Source organism: Hipposideros armiger, unplaced genomic scaffold (genome assembly GCF_001890085.2).
Source record: "Hipposideros armiger isolate ML-2016 unplaced genomic scaffold, ASM189008v1 scaffold_1189, whole genome shotgun sequence".
NCBI lineage: Eukaryota > Metazoa > Chordata > Mammalia > Chiroptera > Hipposideridae > Hipposideros > Hipposideros armiger.
In genome coordinates, this window is record NW_017732539.1 from 104,816 (window position 1) to 120,933 (window position 16,118).

The 16,118-nt window shown below is 44.5% G+C and overlaps 1 protein-coding gene and 1 long non-coding RNA gene across 8 annotated transcripts in view; one reads left to right on the top strand and one right to left on the bottom strand.

Moving 5' to 3' along the window:
- Positions 1 to 6,695: 6,695 nt before the first annotated feature.
- On the bottom strand, positions 6,696 to 11,524 carry LOC109376752 (uncharacterized). The gene is made up of 3 exons (XR_002122777.1): positions 11,191 to 11,524; positions 9,139 to 9,406; positions 6,696 to 7,510 (listed from the first exon to the last, which is right to left on the bottom strand). It is a non-coding gene; the product is annotated as an uncharacterized LOC109376752 (long non-coding RNA).
- The window catches only part of LRRC3B (leucine rich repeat containing 3B), an 84,195-nt gene continuing 78,295 nt past the window's right edge, over positions 10,219 to 16,118 (top strand). For 3 of the 7 annotated variants that reach the window (XM_019632850.1, XM_019632851.1, XM_019632849.1), the window contains exon 1: positions 10,538 to 11,113. The gene's annotated coding sequence lies outside the window, so the exon portion shown is untranslated. Of the gene's footprint in view, positions 11,114 to 11,665; positions 11,761 to 12,158; positions 12,375 to 12,901; positions 13,397 to 16,118 lie in introns of those variants that run through there. The other 4 variants (XM_019632855.1, XM_019632853.1, XM_019632854.1 and 1 more) reach the window with 4 other exon arrangements.

A 16,118-nucleotide genomic window follows, 5' to 3' on the forward strand; every position in this document is an offset into this window, starting at 1 on the left:
GATTTGGAACATCTGTATTTTCTGGTCTACTTCATGTGTGAGATGCTTGATCTTCATGGTCATCCCATGAATATGCCAGGAGGATTTAATACTGAGGACTCCAGGGCCTTTCCACTCACTGAAAGACTGGCATTCACTTGGAGTCTTATTTGAAAATCTTTATTTCCTGAATAATAACCTTAGTTTGCCTCCCCTTCCATGGTTTATTAAGTTCTGCCCAAGACTAGAGGACTTTCTGGCTTACTGAATTCTCAATATGCATGATTTTATATTATATCTCTTCCCATCCTCTCATGACTTTATCGTTCTGGCAGATGTAAGTCACAGACTGCTTACTTTCGCTTCCTGTCTCCCACCACCCAAAATCACAAGCATGGAGCCTGACAATTAATAATACATGTTTAGTAAATGCTCTGTCCAGCCTCTCCCTCTTAATCTGGTTTGGTTCTAGAGACTTGAAGATCCAGCACGTGGTCGTAGCCTTTAGAAGATCCCACTTGAGGTCACCTTGACAGTGCTAATTTGGTTATTGCCACACGGGAAGTATGTACATGGAACATTGGGGATGGGGAGGAAATAGTCTTTAGGTCTTCCTGGAGAGTTAGGAAAGGCAATTCAGGGATGGTGTTGGTGAGAGGCGCTTAAACGGTATGGAGAAGCTGGCTATATGAGTTGATGCTGGGCAGTATCTCAGGGAGAGGCACAAGAGTGTGGTGAATTTGGAGGCACTGGGAGCAGCTAAGCTTGGCTGGACCCTAAAAGAAGGGGAAGTGGCAGAGGGTGAGGCTATTGAAATAGGAAGGCAAGAGATTATAATGAGACTGTAAGTTGTATAATGAAGTTAAGGTTTTATTATGAACCACTGAATTTTCAGTAAGGCATGTCAGTCACATTTGCAGGCAAGGGGATAAGTTGCTCCACTGAGAATGAAGAGGGGATGAGAGGACAGGTGGGGGCAATGAGACCTTTTAGGAGGGTATTACACTACTTAGGTGAGAAACGAAAATGAACTGTTGAATCAAGATAGCAGTGGGGTGGGGGTGTCGTTAGTGGGGTTTGGATCATTGGGGAGGTATTTAGGAGGTAAATTTGGTTCTATTTGGTGGTGCATGTAAAGGGTAAGGGTGACTATGATGTAGGGTAGAATATGTGGTGAGTAAAGAGAAGACTATGACTTCCAGTTTCCTTCCTTTTGAAGAGGCTTTCCCCTTGCTGAAATTGTTGCATAGCTTCTTGTACATAAAGTTGTGCGCCCGACATACCCAACAACCTGTCGATAGAACTCAAAGCAAATGCCTGGTAAAACTCACAAACGAGTGCCTCTCCCCACTTGCCTTTTGAGGAATTGAGTACCACGGCTCACAGAAACAGAACATTGGCCACATGTGAATATTGTACTTTCCTCTTGAGTCAAATCTCTATTTTTATTGAACAACTGTCAGTAGGCCATGCAGCATCACCAACAACACACTGAAAATAGAATGACAGCAATTACCTAAGCAAAGATTAACACAGAAGGTAAAATTGCACTTATGTAATACTCATCTTCCAGGCACTTCCTGCTGGTTTCTGTGCACTTCAGCACTGTAAGAGAGTGCACCATCCCTGTCCACAATGGGGGGACCCACCCTCCCCACTATTCCCTTTTCCTGTGTTCTCGAAACCTGTTCTCAGAGCGGACACCAGAACACAGAGCTGCTCCCAGTGATGATTTTCCATCGAGATACTGCGAGCAGATGAGAGATCGTATTAGCTAACAACATATCAGCGCTCCTCTGGTGTTTGGTAACTATTTGTCAGTAAACTTCGGGAAAAGGCTTGTACTTTGGAGGATGTCAGCTCTGGGAGGAACATTAGAGATGAGTTAGGCCAGTCTTCTGATTTTACAGAGGAAAACAGTGACACTTAGGGAATTAAATGCCTTGCCCAGGGCTTCCTTTCTCCCTTAAATTTGAAGAAAAAAACTGAAACCCCAGGCTCCACGCCAACAAGGACATTTCCCCACCACCTTGGGCTTCTTCCAATGAAACGGGGATGATTGGGTAAGCTTCCTTGTCACATCCCTAACACCCCCAGGGGAGGGAAAAACCTTGAATACCAAAGAAGGAAATCAACCCCATAATTACATCCAGAACTGACTCCAGACCAACCAGCATAAATACTGTGCTAGTTTCCATAAGAGCTATAGAAGAAGGAAGGGAAAGCCTGCATCAGCAATTAGAGACCTACATGTGGATCTGATGGGATGATACCACTTTCATAAAACACAAATAATAGAGAAAATAGCTATGATGGGAGGCAAAAATAAGAACAACTAATTGCTAAGAAGGACCACTTTAGCATCAATTGTTAATGCCATCCTGCTTTCCACCCCCGACCCCCACATATCTGGCATTGAAAAGTGAGCTGACTCATTGTATCTATTAAATTTTAGTAATAAGAATATTAACCACATTGCTTGAACTCTGACCACACCTTGTCAGGCCCAATCTTACATCTGAAATTAATAGGGAGACGTGGAAGATAACAGAGATCTCAGGAAGAAATGAAATGCCTGAGATACAGTGTATCTCAGGTTCCTATTTTAGTTAGGGAGGGAGGGAGGGAGGGAGAGAGGGAGAGAGAGAGAGAGAGAGATTAAGTCTATTTGCCAGATGCATTGGAATCATGTACGCTATCTCAGTTGATTCTTACAAACACTGTATGAGATGAGTGTTATAGTGTTATTCTCCCTTATAAGTAGGGAAACTGATTCAGAGAAGTTTTGAACTTTTTCAAGTTTGGGCCTTCCCAAGTTTAGACCCCCTAAAACCTGTTTATTTTAAAATAGTTTTATATTTACAAGAGAGTTGCAAAGATAGTACAGAGTGTTCTCATATACCTTTCACCCAGCTTCCCGTAATTTTACCATTTTGCGTCGCCATGTGGATCTAACTTTGAGAGCTTTATTGAGATGTAATTCACCTATTTAAAGTGTACCTTTCAATGGTTTTCAGTTTATTAACAGATGTGAGCTCCCATCACTCCAGTCAATTTTAGAACATTTTTCTGACCTCAAAAAGAAACCCCATGCCCCTTAGCTATCATTTCTTTTCCCCTTCTCCAGCCACCCCATCCCTAAGCAACCACTAATCTACTTTATGTCTCTGTAGATCTCCTGGACATTGTATACAAATAGACTCGTATAATATGTGGTCTTTTGTGACTGGATTTTTCTCACTTACCAACATGTTTTCAAGGTCCATCCATGTTGTATCAAGCATCAGTACTTCATTCTTTTTAATGACTAAATAATATTCCATCGTATGGCTAGAACATCTTTTATTTATCCATTTGTCAGTTGATATATTTGGGTTGTTTTCACCTGTAGACTTTTATGTGTCATGGGCACCTAATCTTGATGGAATCAAAATGTCCACTATATTGCTGATAAAGCTAGTTGAAGAACATGATTTTAGACCTATAAAGACCTGGAGGGTGTCCTAATACATCACTGCTAAATTAAACTGATTTATTCATCCAGGTGCTAACTAGAGACCTTACTATGAGGGCAAGCGCTTAAACTTACGGTGGAGTTCAGACATGCATGTCCTATGGACTTGCCATTTCCAAAAGTGAGAAATGTAGTGGGTAACGCTCAGTTTTCTCTTTCAAACTCGTTGGTAAGGCAATTTGACCCTCTCCCTTAGGGATCAGTAGGGAAGAATGATGACTTAGATTGGGCTACCCCAAAAGCAGACCCTTTAGATAAAGGTGAGAGTTCGAGCAGTTTGTTTGAAAAGTTGCGATAGAGGCCTAGGGAAGTGAAACATGGAAGGGAAGGAAGCCATAAAAGACTTCACTTGTTAGCAAGTTAGCTTTGTAGGTAATTGGGGCACAATCACACTGAGGACTGCTAGGAGACAGTGTAGGCCATGCCTTAGAGTCATACCAACAAGAGCAGTGTGTAAGGCGTCCATCCATCAGTTCCCATCAGTCACTGGGGGTGGGTCAGTAAGTCCAGGCTACCTGTTAGGAGACCAGACATAAGAGTAACAGGTGCTTGCAGTAGGAAGCTGTCGCACTAGCAATGGTGATGCCAGGAGATGTGGTGGGGCACTGACAGCTACAAGGGACTGGAACTTTCCAAGGAGACATTGACTGGTGAGTACAGGAGGCAGCACCATAGCTCTGCACTTACTTGTCTATAAAATGAGAACTAATTCTGTGTTCATTAAATCCTTGATAATTAGAACTGGAATCATATATGAAGCAATATTCCAGTCCAGTCCTACTCCTTTTCAGCTTATTGCCCCTGAAGAGATGTTTGCCCTATTGAGAAATGTTAACATGTGATTATGGTACAGTAGAGAGAGCACATGGAGTGGAGACTGATACTCCTGTGTTCACATCCTGACCCCAACAGGTCGAATCTGTGTGCAAACTGTTTAATCTCTGAGAACAAGCTCTCTCAATCCATAGTTGCCCCACCTCCACTCCAGGCTGGTAACAAATGATGTTTGGTGACAGTGCAATAGCCGGTTCTTAGTGTGAATTCAATAAGTAGTAGGGTTGTTTTGTTTTGTTTTGTTTTGTTTAATATTTCTTACTGGGAGTAAAGAAGAGATGCAACAAAAAATACATTAACTCATTCAACAAATATTTATTAAACCCTTACTATATGCAGAATTCTATTATAGTCATTGAGGTATAGTGGCAGATAATCGAAATCTCTGTCCTCAAGAAACCACCATTCTAGTAAATCACAAACACTGGGATCCTGTTTTTATGTGTGAGGTCCCATTTTTAATTGTCTGGAAAAATAGGATTTTATTTATGTTACTCATTGGGCTTTTGACTTCTCAAAATGTAAGCCTCGTATCAAAAAGTCCCCAAGTGCTTCTCTTGAATTTTTAATCAAACGTATTCTGAGAAGCATTTCTCAAATCTCTCTTTGCTGTTGCATTAGTTGGAATTATTTTGGTCCCAAATGACAGAAACCAATTTTAACTAGTTTAAGGAAAAAGGAAATTTACTGAAAAGAGAGGGTGGATAAAAAGCTGTGGGAAAAGCAAAGACATAGCTGGACCACCAAACAGCTGCAACCAGTCCTGAGACCCTACAGGAAGTCATTTTGCCTCTCACATCCGTCCCTGTGTGGCAGCTTTGCCGTTCACATCTGCAGTGTGGCCTTCTCCACATGGCAGACAGGATGCCTGCTTATGGCTCCTGCAATTTACATCTTGCAGCTTTAACCATTAAAGGGACTGGCCCAACTCTCCCAGGTTTCCCATCTAAAATTCTCAGGGAAGAGATTCTGATTGTTTCAGCTCAGGAAAGGGATTCTGTATTGGATCATTCAGCTTTGTAGTTATATGGCATTCCCCACAGTAATTATATGGCAGCGGACTATGAGTATACTCCTAGAATCCCATAGATACCAACACTATCTGTCAAGACAAGGAATCTGCAGAAGGATGATTCTCACATCATGGGTACCTTTCTGGCAGGAAGCATGTATAAATAGCAGCTCTAAAAGCCAGAGAAATGAGCAAACACTAGAGCTGAAAGAGACCACATCTTACTCAGTCCACACAGGTTATCGATGAGTAGGTCACTTCCTGCAAATTGGTCAAGTGTACTAAAAACAGACACATTGAAAATAGATTATTCACCATTTATGTGTCAGAGCAGTAATAATAATGTCTTTATTGCACATATTAATGTTCTTGAGTGCTTCTAAAGTACTGTGGAATTTCAACACATTTTCCAGTTTCACAGAATTAGTTAGCTCTCCTGTGGAGCAGCTCAGGAGCAATATTGCCATTTTGGAGATGGAATGATTGAGTTGGAAAGGCAAGAGGTGCTGAATTATTCATCTTTTCAATAAGATGTATCAAGCACCCACTCCATGCATGGCTCTGGACTGATGGTTGTGCAGTTTTAAACTGATTAAAATGAAGTTTGCTCTTCTAAGGAATTTATAGCCTACTAGGAGAGGTGAACTTGTAAATAGCTAACTCTAATAGAAGTCAACATAAGGCCCAGCTAGAGGAAGCTATGGGATAGGGCTGGGAAGAAAGTGCAGTGGCAGAGGCCCATGAAAGCCATAAGAAATTTTGTCTTCATCATGAGGAATCATCATTAAAATTAATATGTACATAATATGCATATATGCATAATGTATATAATATATGTATATATAGAGAATTTTTATGAATTCATTTAAATGGCTAGTCCTCCAATTTTTTAAAATAAATAATAAACCCATTTCTCTCACCCTCGACCCCTGCTTCTAGCAACCACCAATCTGTGCTCTGTATCTAAGAGTTTGTTCTGTTTTTGTTTCCTAAATCTACATGAGTGAGACCATACAGTATTTGTCTGTATTTACCTGACTTATTTCACTTAGCATAAGTGAATGCCCTTGAAGTCTATCCATGTTGTCACAAATGGCAGGAATTCCTTCTTTTTTATGGGTGAATAATATTCCATTGTTTGTGTGTATCGTATTTTCTTTATCCATCCATCCATCCATCAATGAACACTTATATTGTTTCCATGTATTGTAAATAATGCTGCAATGAACATAGGGGTGCAGACATATTATTGAGATAGTGATTTCATTTTCTTTGGATAAATACCCAGAAGTGGAATTGCTGGATTATATGGAAATTCTATTTTTAATTTTTTGAGGACCCTCTATTCTGCTTTCCATAGTGGCTGCACAAATTTACATCCCAGCTAGTCCTTCAACTCTTAATGAAATGATCTCAATAAATGGAAGAAAAAAAATGATCCACTTACCTAAATTATTCAAATGATGAGCTAGTTCACTAATTTATTTTGCCCTGTGAGTTCAGGATTAAAATACATAATATCGTATGAAGACTAGATTGTTTGTATAATGGACAACGCTTAACTGTTCAGATTTTCATTATCCAGGTAAGGGCTGATTCCTACTGGGGCTCTCTTTGTGAGTGGAACTGCCATGAAGTGAGGAAATCTATGAGAAACTGTGGAGAGATAGACATGGAGAGGCTCTCCTGGTAAGAAACTGCGGTCCCTGGTCCTCGGCTCCTGTTGAATGCCAACAGGCAGCACAGTCTCCCAGGCATGTGAATGAGCCATTGGGGAAACAAATCCTCCTATTCTGAGTTTAATGGCCCAAAGCTGACACTGAACGGGCCAGAATGAAGCCTTCTTCTTTGAGCCTTGTCCAAATTCCAGATTCAGGCTAATAAAAGATTATTATTATTTTAAGCCAAGAAGTTCTAGGGTGGTTTGTTATTAAGAAAAAGTTATCTGGAAACTTTTTCACAAAGAATTCATGACATGATCCCATCTGTTCATTAGATGGCAGGGTTTTAGGAACTCCAATTATTCAGATTACAGAAACTTCACTCAGGGGCTCCTAGGAATGTATTTCCATTTCTCTCCAGGGTTTCGGAGGAAGAATACAATTGAAAACTCAAGGAATTTCTTTTACATGCAAAATTTCTGAAACATTGCTTTTTAAAACGATGCACTCCTATTTCAAAAAAAAAGAAAAAAATTGTTAAGCTAAAACCACCAATAAGTGATATTTGCTTCTATATTTCTGTAACGTTTGTAATATACACAGACAAGCTTTACAAAATCTTCACCTCTGACCCAGAGAGGCCGCTACTGTTGATGTGAAGGTCATCGAACCTCATGACTCTTCAATGATAGGCTTTCTTCTCTAAATCACTAATCAAAAGTTATAAATATAGCTTCTGATACCTCTTCTCTCCTTTTTTTTTTTTTTTCTTTTATATTGGCTGTCAAGACAAGGCAGGGCAGCAACCAATCAGCTCTTCATATTAAACAACATATTTTGCTGAGCTGGACTTGACTCCTGGTTGCTACAAAACAAATCTAAGTTTATATCAGAGGTGACAAACTCCATGCCCTGTCATTTATCCTTTTTATAGCATGGGTGACACCAATAGTCAGCAAGTCTTGTTGATGATTATGTGAATCAACTAAAGCAGAAAACATCCAAGTCTAGAAATTTCCTGTGTTCATAGTTGCTTAGAAATTGTGATTTTTTTAATAAAAAGAAAATGAAATTAAAAACAAATTCCACTGCTTTTGATTACTACACAAGTTTTTAAAAAGAAACCCATAATTCTAGTATTAACAGATAAACACTATTAATACTGGACTGCATATTACTCCAGACATGAGTATAAATGTATACATATGTAAAAAAAATGCATTATACTGTGAACTCACTTTTATACATTTAATAATTGCCAAAAAAATAAAAAACACACATTGAGATTGTACTACATACTAGGCACTGTACTAAGTGATTCTTAAATATGATTTCATTTTAAACACAACAACACTATCAGGTAAATCACATCAATCCAATTATACAACTAAAGACTTTGAGATCAAGATCATAGCTAGCAAGTAAAAATGTCTGGCTCCAAACCTAGACCTGTCAACTCCAGGTTATAATTTGTACTATTCTATCCCTAATCTTGTGCAACTGATTTTTTTCAACTAAAGTTATATCATAACCATCATTTATAACACTCTTTACCTATTCACTTACAATAACAGTTTAATAGCTGACTAGTATTCTATTTACAGCTTTTCAAAATATTTCACCATTCCTTCCTTTCTTGTTAGACATTTGAGCTTGTTTCTAATTTTCTACTAGTACAAACAACACTGCAATGAATATCCTTGTAGATCAATCTTGTTTAAACATCCTTAATTATTTTCTGAGGCTGAGTTTCTACAAGTAGAGTCATTGAGACAATAGCATGCAAAAATTTTATGCTTTCGATAGTAGTGCTAAATTTCCCTTTGGAAAAATTATACTAAATTACATACCTGTCATCCTATACATCTGTTCTGGGTCCTAAAACCTCATTTAAAAAAACAAATATGTAAATAAATAAACAAAACTTCAAACCACAACCTTTCCAATCACAGTATCATCTTAGAAATAGGAGATATCTTGGGAGTTATCTTTTTCTAATCCCTTATATATTCTGGATCTTTTTCATAGTGCATCCCTGATCTGGGGTGTCCATCCTATGTAATTTATAGAAAGTGGGGACAGAAAATTAAAAAAAAAAAGATTTTAAATAGCCCTGAAATGCAAAACACATTTCTTACCTCTCAGCAATGACATATTGCCCAAACTATTCTAAAATTCATCCAAGATAAGTGGAAATAAGGAAACCTTGGCCAGCTTTCAACATACTTGACACAGGTCACGAAATGATAAAGATTTTTTGGTCATTATCCACCTGGACTGGGTTTGCTCTAGGTGTTGGCAGCTGAGTAGGTATCTCTTGCTCTTTGCAGTTGAGCAACAGCTTGGTTTCCTTTGCCTTTGGAAATTCAGCAAACAGAGGTAGGGTGGTCAGCCGGAGAAGATTGCCTAGAAAGAAAAATAAATTAGTTTCACATTTCTACATTAAAGGGGCTGTGAGTATAACTTTGTGTGTCCTCTCCTCCCCCCAGACTCTTAAAAATTTCATTACTGAGTCCCTTTAATTCTAGAGACACTGGGATTTAGCTGTTTAAAGGAGAATATGACCTTCAATTGGTTAAGCTTTCCTTTACCCATTAGATACAAAACAATGCTGGATCTTGCAGTGGAAACGAAATAAAATAATAAAATAAAATAAAATAATAATACAGGTGAGTGAAGCAATAGAAGTCTATAAAAAAATCTATAAATATGTAAGTGCTGCAAGTAACTGGCAAATACAACTGTGATAGCAAAGAGAAGGGAAGGATGAAGTCTGCCTGGGGGAAGAGGCGAGGGGTGGGGGTGGAAAAGGGCTATGCAAATGGTGGTATTTCTAGAAGCTGGGAAGGCCAATTTCTCTGGCCCTATTTTTTTTGTTTGTTTGGTTTTGGTTTTGGTGCAGATCTGATCATTTAAATCATGAAATAAGAACATTACTAAAACCAGTAACTTGCTTTAATCTGAAAACACACACACACACACTTTATAAGGAGCCCATAGACTCCATTTCAGCTGCACATTCACAGTTATCCCTGGAAGAAGAGGAAATACTGACTTCCTCTAACACCTTCTGGTTTGAGAAACTGAACTGGCTGGGGTTAGGGATCGGGGGCCACGACTCAACCTCAAAAACTTGGGGTTTCTGAAACTGCAGAGGCTCCTTCTGAGTTCTGATCATGGCGCCTTCAAAGGGAATATTCTACCTTATTCATTCTCCCCCCAGAATAACCTAGTACGGTACACGGCACCCAGTAGGAGATCATTTGTCTAGTGGATTTTAAGCATCCTCCTTTTTCCCCATTAGAGGACAAGCAGTCCATCCCCATGTTATGCTTCTTTTGCCAGCTTAATTTAGCTCCGATCTCAGTAGTTAGTAAAACAGGGGAAAGAATGGGGCCGTAACATCCTGAGAGTGGAGCTGCGCAAGGGGGTGTGAGGAAGGAAGGCGAGGGCGGCAGAGGGTGCTAATCCTCCCACCTCGGCTCATCTCCTCCCTCAGCAAACGTTCAGACCCCGCCCTCTGTCTCCATCCCGGACCCCCGCCCGGGAGGTCGGAGGGCAGCGCGGGCGAGGCGGTGGCAGGGTTCTGTCACGTTCATTCCCTGCCGCTTTTCCTGTCCCCGACCTCCTAGCCCCTCCTCCCTTATCCCCAGTTGGGGTTTGGAGGCGATTCCCCTCTAGTGACTGAGCCGATTGCATCTGGACGAGCGGCGCTTCGCCTGGCTCGCGTCTTTGTCTCCTCCTTCTGCTAGGCTCCCGGGCCCGGCGCAGGGTCTGCAGCGGCCGCCGCAGCAGCTGGAGCCAAACCGTGCCCTGCGCCGCCGCCCGGGGCCGCACCCGCGCTGGGTGGAGGCGCGGGAGGACGCCAGCCGGGCCACTCACCGCCCGCCCGCGTCCCGCGCTCCAGCTGCGGCGCACCAACGCCGCCGCGGCGGCCGGGAAATCATCCCGCCCCGCACGCCGGGTCGGGGGTGGGCAGCCGGGCTAGCAGCTGGGTGCGGATAGCGGCCGATGCAGCTCTGGCAGCGCGCACACCCCCAGGCATAGGCACCCAACGCCTCCTCCCTGCGCCACGAGGATGGAGCAACCACCCCGGCCTGGGACTGGCGCAAGGTAAGGTGCTGCCGCCTGTTGCTTTTCGCAAAGAGCGGTATTGTCCCTCTCTGCCCGGGTGCCTAGGCCGTTCCTACCTGAACAACTAGAGGAGAACTATCACACCAGTTCTGAGCCATGTCCAAACCCCTTGGTCCCGTTGGCGCATATCCTTGGAGAGACCCCTCCTGGCGAGGGGGAGTCGACCCCCTTTGACCCCATGCAGCCGGCTGCAGTGCAGTAGTCTGCAAACTTTTGTGACCCCCCCACCTCCCTGCGCGGTGCTTACCCCGTGCCGTGCAAGTTGCACGTCTAGTTCTCTCGTGCGCCTTCCCCACCCCACCCCCCCCTTGCCGTGTACATCTGCCCATTTCTCTCTGTGTGTTCTTGCCAGTCGACTTTTCACCCCTGCAGCTCCCGCTAGGGAGGCAAGGGTTTGGGACCCAGCAGTGCTCCTGCTGCCTGTAGGGGCTGGTTAGGAGCCGAGATGGTGGAATAGGAGAGGTGGGAAGTGGGGGAAGGCTGCGGCTACCCCTGGGGCTCTGTCCAGCGCGGCGGGAGTAGGTCCATCCTTGAGTATGCCACCCCCAACTCGGTAAAGAAACCCTTGGAGGGGCTTGCGGCTGTGCGCTGTGGGAGCACGGCAAGTGCAGATCCGGGTGGATGAAGTAAGTGGTTTTGAGAGGGAAAAGGTTGCTGGTGCGGGTGGTGAGGAGAAAGCTGAGGGTCGGGGATAGATCTGGTTGAGGGGCTACCAAAATGCTCTGCTAATGTGGGCGAGGGGCCAGCCCCGAGCAGTCATCTGATAGGAAGGAAAAGGGATTTGAGTCCGGAGGGCGCTGGCCCGGGTGTGTAAATACAGGTGGGGGAGGGGCTGGGTACTTGGGGAGGCGCAGAGAGGTGGAATGGAGCCCTGGAATGCCGGGGGCACCGGGGGACTTGGGAAGGCAGGCTTCTGGGCGACTGGGATGGGGCGATCTCCCTCTCAGGAGAAACCTCCCGGCGAGATTTGAACGCGTTGGTGTCTTGGGCGGTGACTGAGTGGTTAGATCATGGACCAGGGATGCTTTTCCTGGCTCTGAGAGGACCTTAGTCCCTCCTTTCTCCGGCACCGGCTTCTACACCCTTCCATCTCTGCAGCCGGGTCCATAGACCCACGCCCACCTTCCCTGCGGGGCGCTCCAGAATTAAGGATGTCTTCTTAGCTGCAGGGTGGGAAGGGGGTTTCTGGCCCCCAGAGAGAGGCCTGTGTGCGGAGTAGGGGAAAAGTCCCCAGCGCCAGGTGAGTAGACAGGGGTCTGAAACTGGTTGGAGGACAGCGAAGGGGCGGAGGCTGCAGTGGGAGGCACATTCCCCTCTCCTCCCCTCGGCAAATCGCACCTGGGCGGAGCAAGGTAGTAGAGGAGCCCCATGCTGAGCCCTGGGGCTCTAGAGCGCAAAGTTGGAGGGCTCGCAGGTCGAGGGCGTGTGGGCATCAGATGAGGGAAGACCCGGCTCCCAGACCCGGGGACCTTCCCAGAGGTGGGTCTGTCCACCTTGCAGCCCCTAGGTAGATCCTTACGGTTGTTCCAGAAGCTTTGGCCGCTTTGGCCGACGATAGAAGGCGACACTCTTTCTTCCTTTGCACCCCAGCAATCTGGGATGGAAGAGCATTTGCGGGAGGGGGCCTAGACTGCTGTTGCAAAGGAGGGACAGCCCGCGGGCACCATTTATCCTGGTGGGGAATATCCTGCGCCGTCAAAGGCCTAGACGCACCTCATTTAACCCTTCTCTCTTTGAGTTGGTGCACGCCCCTCTCCAAGCAGCGCCTTTGGCTGAGAGCCCGGTTCTCGGTTCCTACTGTACCTATTAAAGAAGAATTTGGAGGTTGAGTGGATCTGGAGCCGTATAAAACCTTCTGGTCTTCCCTGTTCAAACCTCCCACGTGCAGGCGTTTAGGGGCACAACCGTCTCTGCGGTGGCCCTGTAGACGCCTCCTGCTCTCCAGTACCAGCTGGGAGAAAGCAGAGCTCAGCACCGTCCCCTTCTGGGGGGGGGGCATGCTTTGGCCAGACCCTTCCAGAACAGACGTCGACAGGCCAGGGCCCCCGGGAGGAATCTCGAGGTCTGTCCCCTGCCGGGGCAGCCCTGGAGCAGCGAGGTCCCTGTAGCCCCGCTGCAAGCTTCAGAGCCCCAAGGCGCGGGATTCCGGATCCCCTCCGCGCAGGCTCCGGGTGCAGCTCCGGAGCACAAAGGCCACACCCTCACAGGCCAGGCGTCGGGGGATAGAGCACTGGCTTCTTCCGAATTCCCTGGATACCTGAGGTAGGACCCCAGAATTAAGTCCCTCACTTGGCAAGATTCAGCTTCCGACGCCCCAGAGCCCTTTTCTTTCTGGAAGCTTATCACCTGGATTTGTGTTCAGGCCACTTCCCTTTGCCTAGACACAGGTTGGAACATGTCCTTTGAGAACACACATGAAGGAAGACTTCAGAGCCACACCAAGGAGGTGTTTCTTCAGGGTGCCGAGCTATTCTGGGGAGACAGGTATTAATCAGTGCCAGCATATATCGAGCCCTTACGCTGTGCCAGGCAATCGTCTAGATATTATTGTATGTGCACTTGTTTTAGTTTCAATCCTCACAACAACCCTGGAAGATAGTTAAAGTGATTTTTCCCCATTTTATTGGTGACAGAGCTAAACCATGAAGAAATCATTTGCTCATAGCCGTCCAGCCAGTAAGTGATGGGACTGGGTCCTCTTGTGGGTGGAGAGCACTGGGATGCTCCCAGCCCTATTTGATACTAAAGACCCTTTGTCCACATGGAAGAGTGGGTGAGGCCTCCAGCCCCTTACTCCAGATCCCAGGGCCATACTCTTAAGTGTCAGCCCTTTCTCCTGTGAGCCTCTGTGGCTGTGGCACTGGGGAGACTGATGGTACATCTCACCTCCCCTCAGGGTCTGTTGGGGTGCACGTTTGTTAAGATGGGATCCTGGTGCTGGAAGCAGGTTTAGGGAACTGGCTACTGGCATTGGACTTCTTTCTTGAAGCTTTTGGTAGACATTTCCTTTTTAAATGTGAGGAGAAGTGGAAGGAGGGCATCCAAATGTGAGCAGTTATTTGCTCTGTGGCCCCAAACTGCAGAGACTGTGCTCTGCAATGGAGTCTCTTTCTGGTGATTGGACGACAGAATAGTAGAGCTAACGGAGACCTCAGATTTCAGCCCTCCCAATCCAGGGGCAGGGAGGGGATTCAGCGATGTGCTCAGGGCCATTCAGTGTGTCCCTAGTGTAACTAATACTGGAAACAATGTCTTCTGACCCTTGGTCAAAATAAACTGTGTTTGTGCCTAAATACATGGCGTTCACTGCAGCTGTTTCTCAGCATCTTAAAATTAATTAGGGAAAATTAATTAATTAGGGAAAAACTTGTTTGTTAAAAAATAGACCATTTTGCTGATTTTTCATCAATGCCTCCATCAGCATAACCAGAAAAAGGCACTATCATATAATTGATAAACCACCACAAATGTACCTCTTTTGCAAATGATTGCAGTAGAATATTCATAAGCCCTCAAATCAACAAAAATCAACTTGCCTTTCAGACGATTCTAAATAAAAATTAAGTAGACTCGCAACCATTCTGGCAAACTCCTTCCGTTGTGTAGATTTGTCCTGCCCCATCCCCAGGTATCTATGAAAATAAGAGAAAATATGGTAAATCCGAGGGAAATTTCCATTGGAATCCAATGAGATGATTTGGTATTATTTTTTCTGGATTTCTGACCCTTGGGTGAAACGTTAGGCTGATGTAAATCTGAGGCAAAATATTATCTTTCCAGTAGATATACTCAGGGCTCAGAAACGGGGAAAAATAGTTCTTTGCCACTTTCTTACCCACTGAGCCCCTTTAACAAAGGGGACTTTCTCTCCGTAAGCATAGGGATTCCATACACCCCTAGGCATTCTTGTAGGACAGAATTCTGATGTCTAAGAACATCCCATGTCTTTTCTCTGTAGCAGCAGTACCAAGATGCCTTTCCCCTGGAGACAAACCAACAAAAAGTCAGCTGGAGTAATCAGAGAGGGGGATGGGGAAAAAGCCTGTTTTTCAGAATCACATCAAGGGGGTAAGAGTTACAGGCAGATGGTGGAAACGTGGTGCATTTATGTCACCTGGAACAGGATTTTTGTCCCCGATGCTGTGACAAGCCAGGACAGAAGCCCTCCAGCAGTAACTAGGGGTGGAGGAGGAAGAGGTGAGGGTGAGAGAACAGTGCTATCCTGCAGGCAACGGGTTGGGAGAGATGACGCTTGGCTGCTTAAGGGCTTAGGTGTGATGGAAATGGTCATGGAGAGCCTGCACTAAGGGGTGCTCTCCTCCCACCACCTCAACCTGCCATCTGTGTTGGGTTGGCTAATCTGCATGCCAGAGTCCTTGGTTATCTCAAGGAAAGCATTCGCTTTCTAGAGAACTCATTAGAAATGAACACTGTTTTTATGTAAGTAGGTGAAACTATGCACAACTGCCCCACTCTTCAGGGAGAACCATTAAACATCAGATCACCCCAGAAGGGTAACCCTCTGAATGTGGGGATGCTGGTTTAGTTGGATTACAACGGTGTTAGAGAAAAACAGGTGTGACATTGAAATTAGGTAAGACAAAATCTATAAGAAATGGTTTGTTTTTTAGGAACCACAGAAAAAGAATATTTTTGCACCAGGGCATATATCCTGGTTCCCAATTTTCTAGCTTTTTCTGGGGTTATAGGAGAGTTAGCTGTATCCTCATCGTAATTTTGTGATCCACATCCCCTCTACTGAGTTTACTTCTGTGTGCTGTGGTGTTAAGCAGTCCACACAACACTTCTGATGGGACAATTCTTTGGGCGTGTGTTTATCTTAAATCGTATAAATATGAGCTTGTTGAATGACAATTACTATTAAGCAACATGCTCCGGAAAAAAAGGTTATGAAAAAAAAATTTATTCAGAAAACAGTGAATAAATATGTTTATGCAATACATAATGTGAACTCCAATTCTCA